The sequence below is a fragment of the Pristis pectinata genome, chromosome 20 (genome assembly GCF_009764475.1).
Source record: "Pristis pectinata isolate sPriPec2 chromosome 20, sPriPec2.1.pri, whole genome shotgun sequence".
NCBI classification, from domain to species: domain Eukaryota; kingdom Metazoa; phylum Chordata; class Chondrichthyes; order Rhinopristiformes; family Pristidae; genus Pristis; species Pristis pectinata.
The window spans coordinates 30,697,136-30,717,236 of record NC_067424.1 but is presented as its reverse complement, the minus strand read 5'-3'; the positions used below and the strand labels follow the sequence as shown (position 1 = coordinate 30,717,236).

Genomic DNA, 20,101 nt, shown 5'->3' with positions numbered 1-20,101 from the left:
ACTGAAAATAAAGACAAATCAATGCAATGTTCTTCAGCCCCCACTCACTTGTCATTAATGCTCTCCCTATTACTTCCTCAGGCCAAACCAGGCTTTCAGAAAAAGATACTTGTGTTAACTGTGCTTGACTGCATGTTCAATCAAAATAAAACCCTACTTTGCATGCTCCAAAGCAAAAACATTACACTTTTTAAAATCATCTTTGCTCCATTATACCAATGACCTCTTTGCCAGCCTTCCATCCTACATCAATTCAAATTAGTTTACAAGTCAATTGCCTTTATCCTGTTCCCACAGTCAAATGTGAATATTCACCCTCCACACCCAATTAGAATGGCTCCGTTGCAGTCATTTTTTAAAATCCTTGCCCTTGAGATAAAAGCCCTCTGTAGCCTCACCCATCCGATCTTAACATGGCCTTCAGTTTTGAAACATCACCCACACTGTCCATTTTTCATACTAGCTTTTTATTATTGCTTCCACCCCATTCCTCCAATGCTGTTAAGAGCATCAAAGTTTTTTGTTTTTTAAAAAAAAAGGTTTCAAAGATCAGTTCAGAGCAAACTTTCAGTTATCCAACTCTCCCACCTAGTTGTTAATTTTGAATAACCACGTTCCATTTTTTTTTCTTCCCTCAGTGTATTGAACTATTTTCTGCATTAAAACGTACGGAATATGCAGCCAATTTCAAACAATTTGAAATTATAGAAACTGTATTTACTGACTGATAATAAATAAGCCATTCCTCAATTTACAAAAAGGATGCCTTCTTAGAAAAAGTTCCATTAAGTGAAAAATTGTAGATTGATTGTAAACTGAGGAATACAAGTAATGCCAGCGTTACAACTATCTGGGTCACGGAAATTCATCCTTGTAGAACTCACAAATCACTACCCAAAAATTTGAAATATGAAATAAAATTCGTTCTTGTGGAATTTGAGAAAAAGAGTAATTTTTTTTCAATTCACTTTTCCTGATGCATGTGCAGATAACATGGCTTCACATTATGGAAAATCATGCTATGGACCAGTTTCTAGGAACGCAAATTCCCTGACCCCACCCCGCAAAGGCAGGTGTTGCCTGTACCTACCGAGGCAACTGAAGCCTACTGAGAAGCTACTGAGGCAAGGTATACCAACTCTTAATTTGATACATTTCAAAATAAATACAGGAGGAAAAGACTGGGATACTGGATTAAAGTGAACAATTCGCACCAGATTGATCAACTCCCTTGCTGTTAATCCCATGGTTGGAACATTAATAGGATAATTATACTGTTAAGAATTTTAGAAATAAAAGCACACATTTAAAGTGGGTCAACTACTCAAATGTAAGAATGAATTCTCATTCAAAAGGAACATCAGATGATCAAGATATGTCCTTTCCCCTTCAGTGAGAATAAATGCATTATACGGAGGAGAAAAATACGCTAATTTTTAACTTGCACAACATGTACCTTTTCAAATGACCATACAGCCTGCTGACAAATCAAACAGAAAACAGCAGCTATTTAAGAGACAAGCAAGATATCATCACATAAGAAACCATGACCAAAGCCACAGTGGAAAAGTACTACGCAAATACCTGATTAGATCACTTCACTAGCAATGCAAGCTAAAATCTGTTCAATTTTTGGCATTCTTATGCCATGACAATTTTAGAGGGGGCTTGCGAATTCAGTAATAATTCAGAGATCATGGAGCTATGATAATGACATAGCAACAGCCCTGTAACACTAGATACTAACTTAGGATCCTAAAATCCCTTTTCATTAGTTCTTCCAAACAATTCTTCTTCAGGTTTGGCATCATTTTATTTTACCCATCTGTGAAATACCTTTGAACACTCTTGTAAAACAAATATTAAAAGTGCAATATAGATATTACGTTATTTGTAGTTGCTTGTTTAAGATTACAGAATACCAAGATATACCATTCAGCTCCTTAAGTTTAAGTCATTAATTTACCAGACACAAATAAAAAGGTCTTTGTGCTCCTGGAAATATCTGAAATTATCTGACCAAGTGCCACCCAATAGAACACTGATTATGGTACATACCCATTTGTACTCCAAAAAAAAGACATCTGTTCAGACTGTGCACTGCTGTGCTAGATCACCTGGCACCAACCCCTATCCTCTGCTGGGGCCTCCCCAGGAATGAATGCCCCCATGGCTCGGCAGTGAGATGCTGACTGCAAGGGCAGATCTGGGCAAGCAATGCAGCTGCTCAGTGTGGAAATGCAGGGCTCAGAGGTGCATTCTAGCTGGTACATTTTTTGTCAGAAGGACTGGCAGTACCTGCACAGATCCTACAATCTCCCTCATCATATCCTTTGAGATACAATGGAAGCTGTTGCCTCCTCCTCTCTTTTGGCTGAACATCTCTTCCTGGCCCAGAGATTTTTCTAGGTTACATGCTCAAGTAGACACAGAGTTACATTCAGCTTAGGGAATATTAAATCGTTCTTTTATGCCAGCAAGTTGACAAGTATCATTCAAATAAACTAACCCCTCCCACTTTGAATCAACTAATTGAACCAGAGAAATAAAGCTAAATTGAATGGGAAATAAGGATGTACCATGCAACAACAATGGAAGCAGATGTCTAGGTATGAAGGTGTCACTGCCAAGGTATGAAAAATTGTTTGCTCTGGAATGCGTAATAACTGCTTGCCCTTGTTTGCTCCAAAATGCAAGCTGAAACTGTTTTCAAAATTTATTTTGTAGGTTGCCCTTTTAGATTGCATAATGCTCCCAGGAAATTCCAACTTTAATAGTCAAAAGACAATATCAGATCCCCAAAGAAAATACCACCATTCTGGAAAATACCTTTTAATTAAATTTTACAATACTAAATGTAACTGAAGTTCAGGACAGAAGCTTAATGATATGCAACATGACATATCTGTTAACAATCTGAAACCAAGAGGATTGAGAGGCATGACATACGTTTGGGTCATAGTAAACAATAAGCTGTGGTAAACACTGGAGGAATTTGTTTGCCAGTTGTCTATGTGCTGCTCTTATGAATAATTTTTGTTTAAAAAAAAGTGACCCAAGCTTGGTAACAGACTTCACAAGGACATTTATTGACTAGTTCATGAAATAGGTCATCACAATGCAGCTGAAATTTAACAGAATGTTTAACTGATGCATTCTGGGAGGAAAGGTGCTCAAAATTGCCTATGATTTTATGAAGTAAAGAAAATTTCAGCCCCACCCCCTACCAGAAGGTGGGCCATTAATACAAGATAAGTCCTGAATGCAGCACCTGATGATCATGAAATCACTGCCTGAAAGGGTGCCAGAAGCAAATGGAGTTATACAGCACAGAGACATGCCCTTCAGCCCACCAGGTCTATGCCAACCATCAAGTACCCATCTACACTAATTTTATTTACCAGCACTTAGTCCATAGCATTCTATGCCTGGGCAATTCAAGTGCTCGTCCAGATACTTCTTAGATGTTGTGTGTGTACCTGCCTCCAACACCTTCTCAGAAAGTCTTTTTCAGACTGCAACCAACCTCAAATCCCTTCTAAACCTCTTACTCTTCACCTTAAACCTATGCCACCTGGTTAAGGATGTCTGTTATGATTAAGGTTTCTCAATATCCGTGCCCGTCATAATTTTGTACGTCTCAACCAGGTCCCCCCTCAGCCTCCTCTACTCCAAGGAAGACAAACCCAGCCTATACATTCTCTCCTCAAAACTGAAAGGTTCCGTCCCAGGCAATGTCCTGGTGAATCTCCACTGCACCTTTTCCAGTACAATCAAAGCTGCATAAAATACTCAAGCTGTGACCTAACCAAAGTTTTATATTCTATGCCCTGGCTAATGAAGCCACAATCCTGTGTTGCCTTCTTTACCATCATAACTACCTGTGCTGCCACTTATTAGGAATCTATGGACTTGTACTTTCAAGGTCCCTCTGGTTCCTCAGTATTCCCTAGGGTTCTATCATTCAGTGTATATCCTAGCCTTCTCAGACCTCACAATCAGGATTAAATTCCATTTGCCATTGCTTTGCTCGACATACCAGATGATCAATATTGTTCTGTAATCCAAGACTCACTCTCTCCTCCTCACTATCAACACTACCACCAATTTTCTTGTCCTCTGCAAACTTGTACCTCCTACATTCATAACAAAATACTACATTCATATTCAAATCATAATGAACAAAACAAACAGCAAGGGTCCCAGCACTGATCCGTGGTACACCAATAGTCAGAGGCTTTAAATCAGGTTTCCAAAAGTAAATATACATTTGAAATTAAAATGTGGTTGGCTCTGAGAAAATAACAGGAGAATAGGACCATAATCCACATCTATTCCATTCATTTCCCCACCTTCTCTGCAACTTAAAGTAACTTGTTCTCTTTCTCAGTTCTGCAGGTCTTTTACCTAAACATCGAATCTGTTTCTTTCCACTAATGCTGCCCGACTTACTGAATGTTTCCAGTGTTTTCCATTTCTTTGTACTGTATTTCCAAAATGTTGGTTCTTTTTATTTTCTGATTTTTAAAGATGACGCACGAATACAAGCATGTTCACTTCAAAAAGATTTTATCCTGAGCTTTTTAAATTTTTTAAATATTTTATTTACAGCGTGGTAGCAGGCCCTTCCGGCCCAACAAGTCCGCGCCGCCCATTTTAAACCCCCACATTAACCTACCTGTAAGTCTTTAAGATGTGGGAGGAAATCGGAGCACCGGAGGAAACCCACGCAGACACGGGGAGAACGCACAAACCCTTACATAGACAGCCGATGGGAATCAAACCCCAATCGCTGGCGCTGTAATAGCGTTGCGGTAACCGCTACGCCACTGTGCTGCCAATTGTTACTAGCATGTGAAACTCTGGCAAGTTAATCAAGATTAATTTAAAATAGTTTGGTTCACTGAATCCATTTGGTTTTGTCAATTAAAACAAGTTTAAGGTTTTAAGTGTTAACCTTTATAGTGAAACTTTGAATCCAAGTTTAGACAAATACAAAAGCTTGCTGTGTTTTATTTATAAGACCAACACCACAAATAAGCACTATCCAGGAAAGACCAGCCCTTGACAAACTCACCAAGTTGTCTTAAAGAGGCAAGCATCATAATTCTGACACAGAAAACGTCATGTTTATTATACTGACTGCAAACTATAATGTCAATAAGTTATTTTATTACTGTGCATACATATTTGAGCATGAACCATTCATATTGCATCGGGTAGCAATTACAAGTTCAACCCGCTGCACCTAAGTACCCCATCTTCACTGAGAAGGTCTTCAAAAGGACATTAGAAGGTTCAACCCATTATAGTTCCAAGCAAATATAAAATGTTAGAAAAGCCACGATGTTAATGGCACATGTATTAAAGACAATTTACTTCCAAACAACTTAGGTCCCAAGTGTACGTGGTGCTTGAAAAATTATTTCACAAGGTAGAATACTTGCATTTCTAATTAACCTATTGCCTAGATTTTGCTGCTGGTCCAGCATTTCTGTTTAAGTAGAAGTCTGGGCACTTTCCCCACTTGCACAAGTTCAATGTGAAAATCCCAAACTTTCCAGAAGATTCAGAAAGCATAATCTACAGTTTGCTCCACTACTAGCCTCCTTTGGGAATAGAGTTGAGTTTTTTTTGGGAAATCTTGCTGAGATTCTGACAGTTACACCTGGGAAAATTAGCTCTCAGATCCTGTGTCAAGTTAAACATGGCAGCCTAGTAATTCCAATGAAAATCTGTAGAGCTTTATATAAATGGAATGCCCTTAAATAACTTATGTACAGATGCAATTTAAATTAATCATTAAATCTTGTTTATTGTGTCAATTTATAAAAATGTGCAGGTGGAGGAGAAAACGATGGTTATAACTGTACAAACTATACATTGGCGTCTATATCCATGAGTCTTCCCCAAACTATGGGTCATGACATCAGCTGGGACCATGATTAACCCACCGCTTTGCCTCAGACATTGGAGTTATGCCCACCTGCTGCTAGAATGCTCCACCACAATCAGTTCCTCAATAACGAAGGCTTAATGTATTTATCTGCTCTACGATGTCCACTGAATGCAAGGAAGCCAGTTTCAAGTTCTGCTTTGCAAATTTTTCAAACCCTACACGATTCCCAGATTGTTTTTCAATTCTGCCTGCCCCATTTACAAAGTGAGCAAATCACACAGTCATGTGGAAAGATGCAAGGGATTTTGAGTAAAGAATTTTCCTAAATGTTCCCCTCCATAGAACCCTACCCCTCAAACAAAATGGTGGGGTGACGTGGAAGGGAGTAGTAGAAATTTGTACATAGGTGCAATTTGTACACAGAATTTTACAGTATTTCATCTTTATTAGCTTATGTTTTTGAATCACAAATATTTAAAAACTTCACTAGCTTTTTACAGCAAAGCTCTGGGCAGGGCTTTACCAACTGTTAAACGTTTTAGGGTATTTCAGAGGTGGGGCTTTGTCAAGGTGCAGCAGGCCCCATTGTTATGCCACTGGAGTCCAGGGCATTTTAGGCCAGAAAGATAAATCCCCTACATCCAGACCAGAAAAGTTTGAGGTGGAGCAACAGAGTAGTGATTGCACACAAGAGATACATTCCAGCAAGATAGTATATTAAAGCACATGGAGGGGAAAGATGGTCACCTTTAAGATTCTGCATACCTAACATACATTTCAAGCATTTTCAAAACCATCATTCGGCATTATTTCAGTGGTTAAACTTTCAGGCAAGTATTAACAAAATGTGATGTACTTCTTATGTAACGTCTCTAATTACATGCCAACATAAATCATCCAAAAAATCTGAAACACGATAACTTGCTTTGTACCAGTAGACATTAGTATCACACTTCCAAGTCAATTGGGCATGGATTCATGTCTCAATTTATAGAGTTAGGAAAATAATCTAAACTAGCACTTCACTGTTAAACTAAGAGTATTGCTTAGCAGTACCAACTTTTCAGTGTGGCAGGAAGAATCCTGCAATTATCCGCATTCATCACTCTAAATTTTGAAGTTATGACAAGAAGACTTGTAGATGATAATGTTTGCCCTCATCTCTCACACGTTCTGCTCATCAATGCCTGAACTTTAACCTATTTAAATGCATAAGTCAGCTTTAAGGGCTATATGACAATGTCAATAGCACCCTTCCAGTTACCAAAATAATTTTCAATGGAAGAAACCTTCAAATCTTCAAAGTCACCTTCAAATCTCTAAAGTAAATGATTACCTTCTATATTCTGATTAGACAGTAGAATCTTGCATTCACTAATTTCCTAATTCATTTATAATTATGGGTATGGTGAATTACTATCAAAATAGCTTATTGGTTTACAAGTTCCCAGTAGGACTAGGTTGGCTGAGTATTGGGAACATCTTGACGATCCTGACTGGAAGCATCATGGTCTGGTATGAAATGCAAGAAGCTGCAGAGAGGAAGTGGACTCAGCCCAATGCATCACGGATACATCCCTCCCCACCATCAGTGATATCTACGAGGAAGCACTGCCTCAAGGCGGCAACGCCCAAAAGATCCCCACCATCTAGGCCATGCCCTCTTCTCACCCCTACCATCAGGCAGGAGGTACAAAAGCATGAAGTCCCACACCACCAGATTCAAGAACAGCTACTTCCTTTCAACCATTTGGTCCTTTAACCAACCAGCACAACCCTAATCACTATAGTTTAGCAACACTATGACCAGTGTGATCACTTTGCACTAAAATGGATTGTTTATTTTAGTTGTGTTCTTTCTTGTACAAATTGTGTACAATTTGTTTTTCTTGTGAATGCTACTTATACGATGCTATGTGCCTGTGATGCTGCTGCAAGCTCTTTTTTCATTGCACCATGCAAACATGTACTTGTTCATATGAAAATAAACTCAACTGACTTTGATACCATAATTTGAATTATTAAAACTTTGCAAAATTCTAATGATTAATAGCCCAAGGCAAGGAGGAAAAAAAATAAGCTTCAATTAATTGTTCTGAAATGCACAAATACTTGCAAGGAGAAAACCAATGTGAATGCAGAAATGTAGAGGTTAAAACTAAGCAGAAGGTGGAAAAAAACATCCGGGAATGAAGAATGAATTCCTAACTGAGTACGCAGCAGAAAATGGAGCAATAATTGATATAGCCATATATTAAACTATAGATAACAATAAATGGATTTAAGTGCAACTTGTTTCTGCTCTTATGTTATGTTCTCCGTATACGTGTTTGATTAAGTAATCATATTTAGAGTGCCTGCGCAGAACAATTACCCAATTTAAAAAGATCCAAGAGTTTATATAATCAGGACACATAATCCACAATTCTCTGTGCACATCTGCATGTTTACATAATGACAGATCAAGCTTTGATCAATTCTATTCTACTACTTTACTTATTATGACACAGGAAGCCACCATCAGCTGGTCGGGTCCATGCCAGTTCACAGCTGAGCATCCAATCAGTCCCATTTCCCTTCCTTGTTTACATATCCCATTACTAACCCCTATCATTTCTCCCATCTTCACCCTATTATGGTCCCCCTACCGTATCACAGATCTTCCTCCTTGTTCTTTTCTTTCCTCCCCTTTCCTGCATCTGTTTTTATTTAAGCTACAAGTATATTAAATTATTTAACTTTAACTGATGAGACAGGCATGAATATGCTCAATTCCAATTGTTCATTCTACAAATAAAATTGCTGAACCTTAATAAAAAGGTCACTTGCATTATCAGGGAAGAGTGGAAGGATTGACAGAGGAAAGAGCTGAGCAAAACTAGTTCTGGAGCGCAAGAAATCAGGTGCAAGAGTAGGTGACCTAACTCCTCGAGCCTGCCCCACCATTCAATATGATCATGGCCAATCTGCCCCAGATTGCAAATCCTCGTGTGCCAGTTTTTCATAGCCCCCTGATCTCTGGAGCAATCAACTAGTTACATCCTTCCAGCCAGAAAAGGCCACATTTATTCCAACACTGTCTTCAATGTGATAAACTGTCTTCAATCCACGCTAGTATATTTTTTTTATTGTCACATACCAAGATACATCGGAAAGCTTTTGTATGCATGCCATCCAGACAGATCATTCCATACGCAAATAAATCAAGATAATACAAAAGGAAAGAAAGAATGCAGAATATAGTGTTACAGTTACAGAGAAAGTGCAGTGCAGGTAGACAAAGTTCACAGGCCATGACAAGACAGATTGAGAGATCAAGAGTTCATAGTTATCGTTCAAGAGGTCCATTCAAGAGTCTTAACATCAGGGTGCCTTCTGGAAATCCAAATACACATCTGCAGGTTCCCCTCTATCGATTCTGCCTGGAACATCTTTGAAAAACTCCAGCAAGTTTCTCAAACACTATTTACCCTTCATAAAACCATGACAACTTGGTTTGATTACAGGAAGCTTTTCTAAATGACCAGCTATTTCATCTTCAATTATAGATTCCACCATTTTGCCAAAGAGGTTAAATGGCCTATAATTTCCCAATGGGGACTGGTGTTAAACTAGAGCATCAAACCTGATAACAACAAGACTATTCCATTCCTTAATATTCATTATTGCAATCATAAATTTAATTGTTGAATTTTTTTTAAAACCATGGACGTGAAAATTATGGGGAATAATTTTTGATGCACTTCTTCAATGTGAGGCAAAGTAATACTGCTAGTTAATGGCTCTTTTTGAGAGAGACAAAATAGATGGAACTGAATTATAGCCATACATTATAAACTAACAATGCAAGTTTAAGCTGTACAGAATTTAGAAAATGCAAACTACACCAGGTGTCAGTAGGTTGCATTTACTGAAATTAGCAATTCCAGTGCACTACAATTCACCTATCAAGTATGTAACACTTCTGTAATAATTACAATTTTCATCATGTCATCCTAGCCTCCTCATAACACTTAGGTCCTGTGCCACTTAGGTCCTCCTTACCACTGTTGCTTTTAGGTAGCCATTAGAAGATACAACATCCTTATGGCCTCTTTTCCAGAAGTGCAACCAAAAGGAGATGATGAAGAAAAAACAAACCATCAAATCCACACCCTTCACTCCACATAATAGCACAAAATACTCAATTTTTTAAAAAAAAATTATGTACTTTAAGCAAATCATAGAACCCCAGTTGCAAGTGGGGAAATTACAGGGCAATTACGCCAGTCAGTTCAGACAGCCCCAATTCCAGTTCTAAACAACTGAGTATATATCAACATATACCCTAATATTACTTAAAGTCAGCAATTTCAATTTACAGACCGAGTAGATCTGAGTAGACAAAGATTCTAAATGTAACTAAATTAAACTGCATGAATTGCACCAAAAACAAAGTACAGTAAAACTGACAAACTAGCACCTGTGGGGCTTTGGTGGTGCAGAATTGGTAGATTTCCCAGGCTTTGGATATTACTCTTACTAATCACACTTTTAATTTGCTTCCTTTTAAGATGTTACAAAGAGATAAATGTTCCAGCGGACCTGGAGAATTTAAAGGGAGCACGGGAAACACAACCAGGTGAACAAATGCCAAACCAACGAGATTTCCAAAAAAAATTGGATGGAGGATTATCTGAGTTTTATTGTAACAGCAGCTGGTGAAACTGTAGAGCCAACAATTTAAAATAAAAATAAAGAATCCAAAGTGCATTTTGGTGCAGAATCCAGGAATCACTAGAAATACACAACACTACTAGTACAATATTGTATTTCTGATCTTTATTACAATTTGAAAGTGAGGCTCATTGGAACAAAGGGGGGAAAAACCTCAAATTTTCAGTTGGAAGCTCTGAAGTCATTAGAGAACAAATCGTTTTCTCTTGCACTGAAAAGATGGTGCAGGGGAGTGAAAAAAGGACATTGATAAAATAAACTACAAAATAAAGGAAGCAAAGCAGAACGGCTGAAAAGATATTTTCTGAAATATTTTTACACTGAGTAATACAATAATGTAATAACAAGGGTTTAAGAAGAATTTCCAAAGATTATGTTTAAAGGCTCTGCTAGTAGTGGAAGGACCAAAATGTAACTTGGACAGACTGGGAAGGGACAGGGAGTAGTAAAGGCAGCAGGCAAAGAGCACACACAAAGCCAGACGAGCTGGATATCCAAAGAATGTGATAGGAAATAAAAAGACAAGATGCATCAAGACCAAAGTGATGAAAAGTGTTTAAAGATGAGGGCTTAAATTCATTTTAAATGTTAGTGTATGCTCAAGATGCAAGTAACAAAAGCACCATGTAATGAATTAAGTATCGAATCACCTATCAACCCGACAAAGGTTTCAAATGAAAAGGTGGAGATGTAAACTGTCATTTATTTGCAATACACCAGTCTAGTCTGGCTACAACTGTTGTGGAAATACAGTGACACCATTGTATTAGATTTCAACCATCTGTGTGCCATTGATTTATGCTCAATGGAAAGAAGACTGGAACTCATTTGACTTGGATCCTTGGATAGACAAGTTATATTGGTTAGCTATTTTCACCCTTCAGCTCCTCAACTGACTTTTGCTTTTGACTGAGTCCAGGCTATCAACTCTTAGGATGCAGTTCAGAATTGAGGGCAAACTCCAAACGAAAGTTTCCAGTGACATACTATTCTTTTAAAATATAAAAAAAAAATCTCATTTAGTTCACTGGATAAAACTAACGTGCTACCAGGGCATACAAATCAGAAATGTTTAATTTCAGATTGTGAACTGAGGTAATGCTTCATCATGAATGGTTACATTCACTTTCAATCCAAGATCCAGGCTTGTTTCTGTGCTGTACAACTCTATTTTAGTGTGCATTTTTGAACTAAAAGTTGTTGCATCTAATTTAAAAAAAGACAAATGAAGGTCAGTGAAGCATTTTGTTCTTCAATGCATATGTGCACGGAAGACTAAGGGATGGCTTGAGATAAGGCACCTGTTTGATGTGTCAGTGGTAATGTTAGTCACAGGTCACTCTGGAATTGTGAAAACAGTGGTAAACTTTATGCCCATAAACATGTTCAAATATTTAATCTTAGTATATACCACCGTAATGTGACAAAGCTTTGGGGTAACAAGCAAAATTTGTACAGACAGAAATAATGCAGACTGATGATTTCTCATGCCAAGCTTTCAAAATAGTCTGGTGCTCAGCTGATCACGACAATCCACACACAAAATTACATAGCACTGGAAGAAACCAGTAACCAAGTCTAATAGTTTAGCTTAGGCAACTGTCATCAAAATATGGTTTCTTCACCAATAATATGGTATTTACTTTAGAACAATGAATGTAGCTAATAGGGCAAAGCCAATGTTACTTGGAGCTTGCCTGATTTATACTCGTTACATTCACAATGTGGCTCTAAAAATTCAAAATCTGCTCCAGCTTCACTGCAAATTAATTTCATCAACAGGGAGGAAAAATAGCTTCTCTTGGCCTGCACTCTACAAACATATTTTAATTCTGTAAAATATTGCAGGTAAGCACACAAACATTATGATTTTGTTAAACTGCATGAGCCGCAAATGTTAGAGGATTAAAATGCTGCATTTCTTTCTTGTCCGCACATCAAAGTCACGTTTTCCCCCCCCCAATGGCTAGTAATATTTCAATGCTTGCAAGCTGTCATTCAGCAAGGTTTCGTGTTATGCGGGAACTATCTTCAACCTGTGGGCAGACAAAAAGGTACTGCATAATGTTTCTTACATTAGCCACAGATCTCAGGTCTGATAGAGTATCCGCATCTTGCTACATCAGCAGCCAATGTGTTGACACAAGTGCAGATGATTTAAGGCCTTACAGGTGGTCCATCCCCCCCGCTGCACCCACAGGTAGCTGTTCATTCTTGACTCCAGCTTCAAAATTTCCAAGCTGCACATACCACATCTCTTAAGCATTTGCAGGTATAGTGTCCCCTACAAATCATAGACATTGATGCACAACCTCAGATCAGTCGCTGTGGTTTGACTATGCACATGCCCAATGTCCTAGCTCTTCCTTCCTACTCAGGCATCACTGTTCCAGAGAACTGCAAGATTTTCATCTTGACTGCAACAGATTTTGCACTTATTTCAATGTGCAATGTGTATATTTCATGGCAGAATAGAGCAAGTCAAAAAACTGCAAATACTGGAAATCAAACAAAAATAGAAAATGCTTGAAACATTGAGCAGATCAGACAGCATCTGCTTAAGGAAACACTTAAGATTGTGTCCTGGACACTTTATTAGAACAATGAAAGGTCCCCCAGACTTGAAATGTTAACATTTCTCTTTCCACTGACCTGCCGAATGTTCCCAACATTTTGTGCTGTTTCAGTGGTAGAATACAGATTTGATCCAATGTCACTCAAGTTTTGTTTGTCTCCGAACCATGTGTTTTAGCAAGGCTTTGAGCAAAGATTTTTATTTCACCCCACTCTCCACACCCCCCCCCCCAAAAATAGAAAAGATGCATCCTGGAGCTCCTTCACTGCACCAGCCACCCAGTTATAAGATAATGTCTGAAATCAAGATTACTTTACCATCCATATTGTCAGTTGCATGGAGTAACATATTATTCAAGAAAGAATGAGTTACTGGCTGAATTAAAAGGTAGCATCAACCAAGGAATCTCTTCCATAACTATACTTTTGAAACCCTTGTTCATCAAAAACTCTCCCAACATGCTTATAAAATAAACCTCTTCCACAAGTTCAAGGGACATAGGTGAGTATATTTGGTGTCCAATTTTCTAGCCATCCAATTAGATCTAGATCAACCACAGATCTAGCCAGACTTCAGGGTTCTCCAGGAGACCAAACACTTAAGTTCCTCTCATGCCTTCTTCACTTTTGATCTCCATTAAATAAAAGCATTAAGTTTCTCATCTCTCCTCCGGTCTCAATTTCCTTCTCATCCTCACCTCCATGATAATTGAGTGTGTCAATACTAAGATCAGAATTTAATACCCATTCAAATATGCCCTCAAGATGTCAAAGAGAACTCCAAAACCATTTTAATCCTTTTGGTGTAGGAAGTTTTGTATTAACAAGTGGCATGCTATGCCACTGCTAACATCTAGAATGACCTACAAGAGGTTGTCTTAAGACAGCCAGTAAGTGAGTACTTGTAATTTATTCGATACTCCAAACTTAAATCAGACTCTACATAAAAGAGTCACCAGGATCAAAGATAAAGTTCCTCCCACTTTCTGGTAACGCCAATTTGTTCACGAACTTCTCACCCAACCCTGTCACATCTAACCTATTAATCTACACCCTTGACAAACTTGTACATAATTCTGCTGCCTGCTTTCCTGTAGAAGACCCATCACTCCTGTCCTTGTCTACATACATTGCCTTCCTATCCCCCCCCTCCCCCAAACACCTCATGTTTAAAATTCCTATTCCAATATTTACATCTCCTCTTAGCCTCACCACTCCCTTTACTGCTGTCACCTCAAAGCTGGCAACAACAGCACCACCCCTGCTCGCTCAAGAACAATGGCACTACTAGAGAAGGGGCAACATTCAACCTCCTCTTAGGAAATGAGGCTGGGTAAGTGGTGATGTGTCAGTGGGGGAGCACTTTGGGACTAGTTGCCATAATTTTATTAGCTTCAAGATAATTATGGAAAAAGACAGGATTGGTCCACAAATTAGTCCTAAATTGGGGCAAGACTAATTTGGATGGCATTAGACAGGAACTTCCAAAAGTTGACTGGGGGAGGCTGTTAGCAGATAAAAGGACATCCGGCAAATGGGAGGATTATAGAAGTGAGATAAGGAGAGTGTGGGCCACCATGTTCCTGCTAGAGTGAAGGACAAAGCTAGCAGAATTAGGGAACCCTGGTTGATGAGGGTTATTGAGGCCCTGGTCAGGAAAAAGGAGACATATCAGGTAATGGCAGCTGGGATCAAACGAATCCCTTGAGTATGAAAGATTAGGAGTACACTTGAGGAAATTAGAGGGCAAAAAGAGGATGAGATATCCCTGGCAGATAAGGTAAAGGAAAATCTCAAAGGATTCTGTAAAATATATCAAGAGCAAAAGGGTAACTAGGAAGAGAGTGGGTCCCCTTATGGATCAGTGTGGTCATCTATGTATAGAGCCACAGGAGACAGGCTAGGTCTGAAATGAATACTTCTCATTTGTACTTACCATGCAGAGGACATGGAAAGTAGCAAGTTCAGGAATGAGAACAGTGATACAATGAAGCACATTAACATTACGAAGAAGGTCTTGAACTGCATAATAGTGGATAAATCCCCAGCGCCTAACCAGGTGTATCCTAGGATGTTGTGGGAAGCAAGGTAGGAGATTGCTGGGGCACTGGCAAAGATTGTTGTATCTTCATGGGCCACAGGTAAGGTACTGGAATATTGGAGAATAGCTAATGTGGTGCATTTACGAAGGATTGCAAGAACAAGCCAGGGAAATACCAGTGGGCCAGTGAGCCTTACATCAGTGGAGGACAAGTTACTGAAGTATTCTGAGGGACAGGATTTATTTGCATTTGGAAAGGCAAGGACTAATTAGGGATAGTTAGCATGACTTTGTTCCTGAGAGATCATCTCACAAATTCAATCAAGTTTTTTTTTGAGGTGGTGACCAAATGGTGGATGTTGTCTACATGGACTTTAGCAAGACCTTTGGCAAGGTCTTGCAAGCTAGGCTGGTCCAGAAGGTTAGTATATATCCAATAAAAGATGAGTGAGCAAATTGGATACAAAATTGGATTGGTGGTAGGAGACAGAGGGTAGTAATGGAGTGTGACTTTTCAGATTGGGGACCTGAAACCAATGGTGTGCCCAGGAATCTGTACTGGGTCCTTTACTGTACATCATATGTATTAATGATTTGGAAGAGAATGTATGTAGCATGATCAGTAATTTTGCAGATGACACCAAAACTGGTGGTATAGTGGACAGTGAAGAAAGTTGTCTAAGGATCTAGATCATCTGGGGTCACCTAACTGTAGGAAGGATATCAGTAAGATTGAAAGAGTGCAGAGAAGCTTTACTAGAATGTTGCCAGGTCTTCAGGAGTTGAGTTACAGGGAAAGATTGAACAGGTTAGGACTTTATTCCTTGGAGCGTAGAAGAACGAAGGGAAATTTGATAGAGGTTTACAAAATTATGAGGGGTATAGACAGAGTAAATATGAGTAGGCTCTTTCCACCCAGATTAGGAGAGATAAGTACAAGAGGACATGGCTTTGGGGTGAAAGGGGAAAGGTTTCGGGGGAACTTCTTCACTCAGAGTGGTGGGAGTGTGGAATGGGCTGCCATCTGACATGGTAAATGCAGACTCACTCTTAAGTTTTAAGAGTAAATTGGATAGATACATGGACGGGAAAGGTCTGGAGTGTTATGGACTGGGAGCAGGTCAATGGGACTAGCGGAATAGAATTTCGGCACAGACTAGAAAGGCTGAATGACCTGTTTTCTGTGCTGTAGCGTTCTATGGATAAGTGGCCAAGGGAATGGCTGATGGAATTTAACTCACACAAGTGCAAAGTGAAGCACTTCAGGAAGTTAAACCAGGCCAGGACATACACAGTGAATGGAAGGGTCCTGGGAGTGTTATTGTACAGCGAGACCATGAGGTACAAGTACATTGTTCCCTGAAAGTGGTGAAAAGGGTAGACAGAGTGGTGAAGTTGTATGGTATGGTTGCTTTCATCGGCCAAAGCACTGAGTATAGGTGTTGTGATAGCTTGTTACAGTTATACAATCATTCATTAGGCCACACTTGGAATAGTGTGTGCAGTTCTGGTCATCACACTACAAGCAAGATGCAATTAAGCTGGAGAGGGTGCAGAAAAGATTCACAGAAACATTGCCTGGACTGAATGGCTTGAGAGTTAAGGAGCTATTGGATAGGCTGGGACCTTCCCCCCCCCCTGGAGTGAAGGAGGCAGAGGGATGACATTATAGAGGTTTATAAAATTATGAGGGGCATAGGCAAATAGGATAGATAGTCTCAATGTTTTTCCCTAGTGTAGAAAATATAAAACTAGGAGGCAGTAGTTTTAAGGTGAGGGGAAAGATTTAAAATGGGATCCGAGGGGCAAGTTCCCACACCCGCACCACCCCCCCCTCCCAAAAAGAGAATGATGGGTATATGGAAAAGCTGCCAAAGGAGGTAGTAGGAAAACGACATTTAGCCAGGTTCATGGATAGGAAAAGTTTAGATGGACATGGGCAAAATGCAGGCAAATGGCATTAGCAGAGATAGGCATCTTGGTTGACATGGATAAATGGGCCAAAGAGCCTGTTTCAGTGCTGTACAGCTCTATGAATCGTTAAAGTGCATTTTTATCTTCTCCACTGCCAATTATACGTCCAGTCAAGTATGATAAACGTAGCATTAAGATTCAGAAATGTGTAAATAGCCTTCAAGGTGATTAAAATCTGACAATGATTTGAAAATGCAGAAAGGTAATAAAATAATCTAGAGTACTTTATAAGAAACCCTGCTTAAGATCCTTACTAATTGTTTGTTTGCTCAAGTATATTTAATGCATATATTTAAGAACACAAGCGTACTGTGAATATTAGAAGATTTTACTTTCAAAACTGAAGTTTCATTATTTTATTAGAAAGCAGAAGAAATTATGTTCAAAATGGTTTGCCTTGTGTTTTAAAAGTCTAATTTTCCCTTAAAAAGGTTCAGGACATACAAATGGAAATTCCTGGTATTCTCTGAATAGCTAGTCTTCACATTAGTAGCAAATTCTAGAAGCCTGCTAATTTGGGAGCCTTGAACCAACAGTTGAACTGTTTGTACCTAATGTAGTACTATTTGTATCAGTTACTCATGACAGGAACTTCTTGATCTTCATTATCCCCAACCATGTGCCTTAACCATGAAGGGGTTATCACATTAGATCTATTTTTTTTATTGTGAAGTCTTTTGGAAAACAAAATATGCCAATTGGAGATAAAAATCGAGTCAGTTGGAATTACCTATATTTTCCCCACATAGTAAACAAGAACTTCTACATTTCTATGATTTTTATTTAATAGTGCAATGAAAGCTCTCAAATATTACAGGTACCAAAACAAGATACAGTCCATTTTATAAAAGTGCAACCCCCTGGAAAAGGAACAGAGAAGTGCAGAAAATGTGATGGAAAAGCAACCCATAGGCAAAAGCTACATTTAAGTAGATCTTTAAAAGTGTGCAACTGCCTTTTTATTTACTTTGTCAGTTTTAATTTTTACAAGATTGAGGTGGGTTGCACAATAACGCAATGTCGTGGAAAGTAAAATACCACAGAAAAATTGTGACCTTAAAAATTTTCTTACCCAAACCATCCATTGTATACAGAATAGAGTATTGCAAAAAACACACTTTCCTGCATGAGTCAGAGGTGCAAGCTTCATTTCCAGTCATCGGTATTTCAGTCCCACACTCAGAAAAAACCCAATTAGGTGAACATCTGTAATTGATTGCCTTGGTTTACAAGCTGGCCACATGCATGTATTTTAATACTTTTGCATTTTAGGTTAAAGTGCCTCATTGCAAGCATTACAGGCAGCCATCAAAAACAAAAGCCAAAAAGCACACTAAAAACAAAAAACAAAGTTTACTTCATTACACTATATCCTGTCAAATTTGCAATTCATTGTGAAAACAAGTTTTACTCCGCATACATTTTTTGTTCAATTTAAACATGCAATAATTACAAATTAGTGCATTTAGGAAAGACGTGCAAAAGTCCTATACTTACTATACTTCAAAACAGTGCAAAAGACAACTCAGTAAGCAAAATTGCAACAAAAATCTCAAATTCCTCATATGATACGATGAATGACAGCTTTTCTCTAATTAAAAAGGCATTGAGGGAATAACATCAATCTAAACAGTATTCATTTTTAATAAGTGATCTCAGATCTTTAATGGCAATGTAAACCAGACCAATAACATTGCTTCAATTACCTCCAACAATGGAGCACTCCCTGATCCCGTGTACTGTGATCTTAGTCTCAATTTTTCTTAAATCCCTCGGTCTTGAACAAAAGCTTTGTGACTCAGAGGCAGGACCCTCGGCCAATGAGAAACATTGGTAGAATATCACATTTCATATAAAACATTTAATTGCAGTAAGTACTCAAATACTCTGATAGGATAGGAGTCATTATAAACACAAGCACTTTTAACTGTGTGTATACACACAATGTCTAGCCAAATGTAAATATTCAAATAAAACCATTCACGCACTCTGATATTACAAGACTGTTGGATGAACTCTTGCTGATGCTACTACACTCTATGCTGAGGGAACTTTTGCAAATTTCTTCTCAGAGATGGTGAAACTCTGGGAATTTGCAATCCCAGACGATTGTGGAGGTGAGATCACTAGAGGTACTTAAAGAGGAGACAAATATTTTTGGAAACATTGTAGAATTGAGGGTTTATAGATAATTGGTGCATAACAGGTGTTGAGGCCAAGGGGCAGATCAGCCATAATCATTTTGAATGGCAGGGGAGACTTGAAGGACCAGATGGCCTGCTCTTATTTTCCTCTGTTCTTACCATATTATGTAGCAATGTGAAAACTTATGATTTCAACTTCATGAACGTAACCAAGTCTTCCCAATTTTAGCAAGTGGCTAGCATCTTTAAAGAATATTATTGGCTAAAGCCACAGAGAAACTGGCAGGCCATTAATTAAAGCAGCAACAAACAATCCGCTGGAAGAACTAAACGGGTCAAACAGCATCTGTGAAAAAGATACTGTCAACGTTTCAGGTTGAAACCCCACATTCCTCCTACAGATGCCAAGTTCTGCCAGCAGATTTTATGTTGCTCCGGATTACAGCATCTGCAGTCTCTTGTGTCTCCAATAAAAGCAGCACATTGTTCTGGGCAACTCCTGCATTGTAAAGATTGCAACACACTCCTGGACATTGATATTTTGAGCCCCATAGCAAAGCCAGAAATTTAAAATACAATTTAAACATTAAACAAACTCAACCAGACATGTTCTCAGTCACGCAAACCTGGTAGAATGCTTGTACTCAATGCTAACATACTATTCAGAAGATTAATTTTCTTCCTGTCAAACATCTAAACATGCTTTTCCCAACAGAAACTGGGAACAGGAAGTCCATCACTGGATTACAATTG

General features: G+C 38.7%; 1 protein-coding gene across 5 annotated transcripts in view; it reads right to left on the bottom strand.

The window, feature by feature from the left end:
- LOC127580673 (homeodomain-interacting protein kinase 1-like) overlaps positions 1 to 20,101 on the bottom strand; it is a 90,564-nt gene that overhangs the window by 49,429 nt on the left and 21,034 nt on the right. The window lies entirely within an intron of this gene.